We start from the raw sequence: 8,641 nt of genomic DNA, 5'->3' as shown, positions 1-8,641 counted from the left end.
AAACAGCCAACAGTGTAACTTAGGCAACCCACCTCCTCCTCCCATTTCCTACACCGGGGCTTGCACAGAGCAGCCTGTGACTGTCCGGCACAATGCTAGTACTGGGGGAATTTCCCCCCTGCCAGCTAAGGAGCTGTTACTGCCCTGAATGCTGCTGCAGTGTGCAGGGGCTGTAAAAGGAGGGAGAATTCTCCTCCATGTGCGCATGATTTTCAGGGCAGGGATAGTGTCTCCCCAAGTGTTTGTTCAGCGATTAGTAGAGCTGGTCTGGAATTTCCCACTGATATACTTTCAGATAGAAAATTACAGTTTCTTCACAACTGAAATTTTCTATGGAAAAATGTTGATTTTTGTGAAGCTCTTTTGACTTTTTTTTTTTTTAAATAGGAAAATCAAATTAAAACATTTCATTTCAGGGCAGGTCGACATTATTCATTGTGTCTGCCTGACCTGCCACAGTGCATCGTGGGAATTGTAGTTTGGGTCCCATATGCCCCCCATTGTCACTTATTGGCTTGGTTCTCCTTCCGGTATATGTCCCCCATGATGGGCCTGCACTGCAGAGCTCAGTCACAGGAAGAGACTGTGATGCATCATGGGAGACAGTCAGGCCATGGTGCCCACACCAGTGGGGTGAAGGGAGGCAGGAGGGTTCCCAAGAGACTCAGCAGCAGCTCTGGCAGGCACATTCAGTAATGTCAACCTGAGCCGATACAGAATGTTTTGATGCAGTAATGTTGGTATGTTTCATTTAGATGGAAAAAGTAGGACCACAACTTTTAAACATTCCCAATCCAAGTTTTTTTCTGAGCATTTTGTTTGAGAAAAGTTTCAATATTTCAACCTCTACAATTTAGGATCTAAAAAAATGTCAAAATAGTGGAATTTCCCAAAAGGTGGAAATGCTGTTTTTTCATAGAATCATAGACTATTAGGGTTGGAAGAGACCTCAGATTTTTGAACTATTCACCAAATAATAGAAGGGCACAATTTGGTTATCCTCCCCCAGTCCCCCATTGTGAACTGCACATAGTAGCAATGTTATTTCCTTCCTAACACCAAACCAATCAATCATTGCTAAATCTTTTAGGAACACATGCATGGCTAGACATCATATCTGATGATGAAGTCACAGCATTACACGTGTACTTATGTGACTGTATAGCCTGACCTATGAGGAGCAAGACCACAAACATGTCACACACAAACATGCAGGCTCCCATGGAAGACTTTGCATGATGCTTGGCCCTTTTTTTCAATCAGTTTTTCTTGTCTGTCTTCCTCAAACTGTTCACAACATTTATTGACAGTAGCTCTCCCTTCATGTCTATCCTTGGCTATGTCTTCAAAGTTATCAATATTTATGTCACATAAGGTCAGATTCTGCTTAAGGGTGTTTTTGAAACATTTTCTTTGACTCTCCCTCTGGAGCTTTCTGAGTTTCAGCTCCCGCCATAGGGAATTTTCTTTGGGAGTCTGTTGTTGCCCATTCTGATAACACGACCTGTCCATCTAAACTGAGCTTGGATGATCATTGCCTCAGTGCTGGTGCTTTTTGCTCTTTCAAGGACATTAGTGTTTGTCTTGCCAGTTGACTTTCTGAATGGAGTGGAGACATCAAGTGAAATGTTTAAAGTTGCTTAATGTATCTGTGGTAACCTGTCCATGTTTCACATCTATATGAAAGGGACACTGTCACTGCTGCATTATCCATAATCAGTTCCATTGTCTGATGGTGTGCTGGTTGAGTATCCAATGGCAAAGTCTTCTGAGGGCATGGCTTGCCTTTTGTATTCTATCTGGTATTTCTTCATCCAGGGAACCATAATTTGAGATGGTGCTACTCAAGCATGTAAAGTGATTGATGCTTGTTAGTTCTGTACCATCAATGGTGATGTTTTGCTCAATAGTTGTAGTTGACAGAGCTGAGTGGAAGAGGACTTCAGCTTTTTCCAGGATGATGGTGAGTCTAAATTGTTTAATTGCTGAAGGGTGAAATGTTATTGCTTTGATGCTGTCAAGGCTGCTAAGCTGTTACAGCTACTTAGTGCTTCTGTCCTTGGAGCTCTGATGTTATCAGCACTAGCAGAGAGTGCAGCCTGCTAATTCAGCAGACCTCAATGTTACTGAGAGAGAAGGACCACAGGCATGGTTGAATGACAAAGGCACTTGGCCAGATTTATTGCCCTCAAGGCACAGTCCTAATAACTCGGACAACTTACACAAGTACATTAACACATAGGTGTCCTGCGGCAAGGAGCAGCTCATTCAGGAGTGGGAGTCTCTGCTGTCCCCTTGGCCACACAAAGGGTTACGGTGAGGTACCCCAACATTTATAGACTGAGACAAACAACTGGGATACACAACTTACATACCACCTTATATGTTTCATGACATCTGTTTGTTACCTCCTCTTGTGCCTTATTCAGGGATGGTGTCCCTAGCCTCTGTTTGCCAGAAGCTGGGAATGGGTAACAGGGGATTGATTACTTGATGATTACTTGTTCTGTTCGTTCCCTCTGGGGCACCTGGCATTGGCCACTGTCGGAAGACAGGATACTGGGCTAGATGGACCTTTGGTCTGACCCAGTATGGCTGTTCTTATGTTCTTATTTCTGATATCTTGGACAAAACGTCCCTCTTCATTATTCTATCAAAGCATCTTATTTTGTGCTAGATTGGGGTGTATTTATACTGGCCTTCTGGAATGTATTTATATAAATATCTAGTGCCTGGTACTTTTAACAATGCTAGCAGGAACTTTGCCAAGTTCATGTACTGGACAGTGAGCTTGTAATTAAATAGAGCATTCATTTGGAAAAAAGGCTTCATGTATGAGTTTCTCAAGAACGTTTGTCTTTGCAGTAAGCCTTTGGAGACTGTACCTTATGTAGACGCCCTCTTGACGGTTGTCGGTTGCATAAATCAGAATAGCTGCAAAAAAGAGACTAAAAAGGGCTGGTGCCAGTTTGCAGCCTTGTTTCACCCCATTAGATATGGGGAGTGATTTAGAGAAGCCACCATCTGAGGGTACTTGACCAGTCATGTCTTCATGGAATTGACGTATGAAGATAATTAATTTGGTGGGGCAGTCAAACTTTTTTCTTAAATTTTCCAGAGTCCATTACTGATCAGTTTCAAACTTATTTTAAGATCAATGACGACAGCATACAGTCCCATGTTTTGTTGAATGCATTTTTCTGGAATCTGTCTCACAAAAGTAAATCATGTTTGTGGTGCTCCGACCTGGTCTAACTTCACATTGGGTCTCTGGTAGAAACTTCTCTGACACTGTTCTGAAAACCCATTTGAGCAAAACGTGGACTAGGATTTTGCCACCTACAGATGGCAGGGAGATACCCTGATAATTACCACTGTCAGATTTGTTCCCTTCATTTTTGCATAGTGTAAGTATAACACCTTTGAAGTCCTGAGGAATTTCCTCAGCTTCCCAGATATCTTAATGATTTTGTGTAGAAACACATGAGGGCATGTTGGTTCCCAGCTGCCATTTGAAGGCTTTGGCTTGTGCCCAGGGCTATCTCTGTGGTACATACAATTACATTTCTATCTATAATACTGATTATGGGGAATGGTCCTGAAATAGGTGCTGGCCCTCAGCTCGTTTCTGGAAGTCCTTGATCAGCACCTCCCGATCTGCCTCCACTTGCTGATGGGCTTCCAGGACCTCCTGATGGACACTCAGCAGATCATGCTTCTGCTGTTGGAGATAAGTCACTCAAGAGCAATGTTGTGAGCTTGCCCCAGCCACTGGTAACATGTGGCACCACTTTGCTGCTGCTACTGTGAGCAAACTTTGACTTGTGTCTGCCACTGCACCTCTCCCCTGCAACTCTCCATCTCTGATACTACTGCTGCTGGAACCCCCTGGTCCTGCTCCTGTCACTTCTGGCAGCATGGTGGGATGCTTCAGGGGCCTCCTCTGCTTCTTTGTCTGCCCCCAGTGTCTGCAACCCTCCAGGGCCCATGTCTGGGCACAGGACCAGAGACAGCACCCCATGGTGCTCCCAGCTGCATTCCCCAGCAACGTCTTGTGGTCCTGGATTTAGAACCACTGTTTGATCTGCCCAGGTCCTGTGTTCTACTTCCCCTTCCCTCCCTCAATTTCCATCATCTCGTTAAAGCCATGGGGCTGCTATATGAGTTACTTCACTGCAGTGTTGCTTGTCCCTCCAGCAGCCCCCTGGTGAAGAGACTTTCCTCAAAGGCCCCTCCTTGCTCTCTCCCTCTCCCCTTGCATCCCTTCAACCCCAGGGATGTGCGCCGCTCCTCTCTGGCCCCTCTCCCCCTTATTATCATAGAATCATAGAATATCAGAGTTGGAAGGGACCTCAAGAGGTCATCTAGTCCAACCCCCTGCTCAAAGCAGGACCAATTCCCAGCTAAATCATCCCAGCCAGGGCTTTGTCAAGCCGGGCCTTAAAAACCTCCAAGGAAGGAGACTCCACCACCTCCCTAGGTAACGCATTCCAGTGTTTCACCACCCTCCTAGTGAAATAGTTTTTCCTGATATCCAACCTGGACCTCCCCCACTGCAACTTGAGACCATTGCTCCTTGTTCTGTCATCTGCCACCACTGAGAACAGCCGAGCTCCATCCTCTTTGGAACCCCCCTTCAGGTAGTTGAAGGCTGCTATCAAATCCCCCCTCATTCTTCTCTTCTGGAGACTAAACAATCCCAGTTCTCTCAGCCTCTCCTCATAAGTCATGTGCTCCAGACCCCTAATCATTTTTGTTGCCCTCCGCTGGACTCTTTCCAATTTTTCCACATCCTTCTTGTAGTGTGGGGCCCAAAACTGGACACAGTATTCCAGATGAGGCCTCACCAATGTCGAATAAAGGGGAACGATCACGTTCCTCGATCTGCTGGCAATGCCCCTACTTATACAGCCCAAAATGCCGTTAGCCTTCTTGGCAACAAGAGCACACTGTTGACTCATATCCAGCTTCTCGTCCACTGTGACCCCTAGGTCCTTTTCAGCAGAACTGCTACCTAGCCATTCGGTCCCTAGTCTGTAGCAGTGCATGGGATTCTTCCGTCCTAAGTGCAGGACTCTGCACTTGTCCTTGTTGAACCTCATCAGGTTTTTTTCTGCCCAATCCTCTAATTTGTCTAGGTCCCTCTGTATCCGATCCCTACCCTCTAGTGTATCTACCACGCCTCCTAGTTTAGTGTCATCTGCAAACTTGCTGAGAGTGCAGTCCACACCATCCTCCAGATCATTAATAAAGATATTAAACAAAACCGGCCCCAGGACCGACCCTTGGGGCACTCCACTTGAAACCGGCTGCCAACTAGACATGGAGCCATTGATCACTACCCGTTGAGCCCGACGATCTAGCCAGCTTTCTATCCACCTTACAGTCCATTCATCCAGCCCATACTTCTTTAACTTGGTGGCAAGAATACTGTGGGAGACCGTATCAAAAGCTTTGCTAAAGTCAAGAAATAACACATCCACTGCTTTCCCCTCATCCACAGAGCCAGTTATCTCATCATAGAAGGCAATTAGGTTAGTCAGGCACGACTTCCCCTTCGTGAATCCATGCTGACTGTTCCTGATCACTTTCCTCTCCTCTAAATGTTTCATAATTGATTCCTTGAGGACCTGCTCCATAATTTTTCCAGGGACTGAGGTGAGGCTGACTGGCCTGTAGTTCCCCGGATCCTCCTTCTTCCCTTTTTTAAAGATGGGCACTACATTAGCCTTTTTCCAGTCATCTGGGACCTCCTCCGATCGCCATGAGTTTTCAAAAATAATGGCTAATGGCTCTGCAATCTCACCCGCCAACTCCTTTAGCACCCTCGGATGCAGCGCATCCGGCCCCATGGACTTGTGCACGTCCAGTTTTTCTAAATAGTCCTGAACCACTTCTTTCTCCACAGAGGGCTGGTCACCTTCTCCCCATGCTGTACTGCCCAGTGCAGCAATCTGGGAGCTGACCTTGTGCGTGAAGACAGAGGCAAAAAAATCATTGAGTACATTAGCTTTTTCCACATCCTCGGTCACTAGGTTGCCTCCCTCATTCAGTAAGGGGCCCACACTTTCCTTGATTTTCTTCTTGTTGCTAACATACCTGAAGAAACCTTTCTTGTTACTCTTAACATCTCTTGCTAACTGCAACTCCAAGTGTGATTTGGCCTTCCTGATTTCACTCCTGCACGCCTGAGCAATATTTTTATACTCCTCCCTGGTCATTTGTCCAATCTTCCACTTCTTATAAGCCTCTTTTTTGCATTTAAGATCAGCAAGGATTTCACTGTTTAGCCAAGCTGGTCGCCTGCCATATTTACTATTCTTTCTACTCATCGGGATGGTTTGTTCCTGCAACCTCAATAAGGATTCTTTAAAATACAGCCAGCTCTCCTGGACCCCTTTGCCCTTCATGTTATTCTCCCAGGGGATCCTGCCCATCTGTTCCCTGAGGGAGTCAAAGTCTGCTTTTCTGAAGTCCAGGGTCCATATTCTGCTGCTCTCCTTTCTTCCTTGTGTCAGGATCCTGAACTCGACCATCTCATGGTCACTGCCTCCCAGGTTCCCATCCACTTTTGCTTCCCCTACTAGTTCTTCCCTGTTTGTGAGCAGCAGGTCAAGAAAAGCTTTGCCCCTAGTTGGTTCAACATCAGAACTTTTGATTGGTTGGTATCATTGCTACTTAAAGGCCATGTTCTACCCTGGAGCTCTGTGCCAACCTCCCGTTGCCATCAGTGGGAGCTCTGCTGTGGATGGAGGGGAGTGTGGAGTCTGACATTTATTTCCTGACCCAAGGACCATAATATAACAAGGAAATTCAGCCCCTTCTAAAGAGTAAGTTTGAGATACACCATAGGTGTCAATGAGAGACAGAGTACGAAGGGTTAATTCCCCAAAGCCATTGGGGGTGTATGCTGATGTAAATCTATTAATTTTGAAATGGAATCTCTGCTCTGTACATTTAAAGCAACCCTTGCTGAAAGTTTCTCTTTTGCCCAACAAAATTTAAGATGTCCAGAGAAATACAACACTTATTATTGCATGTCATTGCCTAAAGAGTCCCAGGCAGAATGACGAGTCTTCAGTCTGCTTGAGGCCTCTAGGTGCTATTGTAATGTAATAACAACAACACATGGGGACTGGACATTTCTGTAACCTTAAATGCCTGTTGTAGGAGACATAGCAGGGAGGCTGTTCTCAGCTTAGTCCTAAGTGACACAGTGTTGTTGGTATAACTAGTAATAGTGACTTTTTTTTTAAGTGCAACATCTTCATGGGAGAGATTCTAGCAAAAATCATCATGATGTCACTAAAATTCAGAGATGGGGATTTTTAAAAATGGGGAAGCTCACAGTAAAAACCTAAAGTCAAAAGTGAGGCTATTAAAATCCTTAGATTTAGCATGGAAATGACTTAACCTAACGTCAGTTGAGTCTTAGAAAGTGTGCCTTCCCCTAAAGAAAAAAGGAAAGCAGGAAGTGTTAAATGGAAAGATTCAAGAGGTTATTTAAGCCAAACAGGTCAAGTTCCAACCCCAGAGAATGCAACAGAAAGAGCATAAAATATGGCAGTGACATGTAAAAATGGAAATTTGGAGGGTTTGGTGAGACTTTGAAGGGGGTGTCATAACTATAAAGGGAAGGGTAACAGCTCTCCTGTGTACAGTACCATAAAATCCCTCCTGGCCAGAGACTCCAAAATCCTTTTCCCTGTAAAGGGTTAAGAAGCTCGGGTAACCTGGCTGGCACCTGACCCAAAGGACCAATAAGGGGACAAGATACTTTCAAATCGGGGGGGGGGGGGGGGGAGGGGGCTTTTGTTTGTGCTCTTTGTTTTGGTTGTTGTTCGCTCTTGGGACTGAGAGGGACCAGACATCAATCCAGGTTCTCCACATCTTTCTAAGCAAGTCTCTCCTATTTCAAACTTGTAAGTAAATAGCCAGGCAAGGAGTGTTAGTTTTCCTTTGTTTTCTCAACTTGTAAATGTACCTTTTATTAGAGTGTTTATCTTTGTTTGCTATACTTTGAACCTGAGGCTAGAGGGAGGTCCTCTGAGCTCTTTAAGTTTGATTACCCTGTAAAGTTATTTTCCATCTGGATTTTACAGAGATGATTTTTACCTTTTTCTGTAATTAAAAGCCTTCTTTTTAAGAACCTGATTGATTTTTCCTTGTTTTTAGATCCAAGGGGGTTGGATCTGTATTCACCAGGAGTTGGTGGAAGGAAGGAGGGGGAATGGTTCATTTCTCCCTGCTTTAAGATCCAAGGGGTTTGGATCTGTATTCACCAGGGAATTGGTGAAGAGTTTCTCAAGGCTACCCAGGGAAGGGAATTAGCTTTGGGAATGGTGGCAGCGGACCAGATCTAAGCTGGTAGTTAAGCTTAGAATTCTTCATGCAGGGCCCCACATTTGTACCCTAAAGTTCAAAGTGGGGAAGCAGCCTTGACAGGGGGTTAGCCAAGGACACACATTCTTTCTTTCTGTATATTGAAGACAAGGAGCCCGCACTGGAACTGGTGAGCCCTCTGACCTTGCCGGGGAAAAAGAAATAATTTAAAGAATATAGAGACACTGCAGAGGGATTAAGGCCCCAAGCCTAAATGTTTGCGGGACTGGGACACAAATAATTTATTTGTATCCATCAC

This window comes from Trachemys scripta, chromosome 4 (assembly GCF_013100865.1).
Source record: "Trachemys scripta elegans isolate TJP31775 chromosome 4, CAS_Tse_1.0, whole genome shotgun sequence".
NCBI lineage: Eukaryota > Metazoa > Chordata > Testudines > Emydidae > Trachemys > Trachemys scripta.
The sequence above is the reverse complement of the archived record's forward strand: the minus strand, read 5'-3'. Positions refer to the sequence as shown.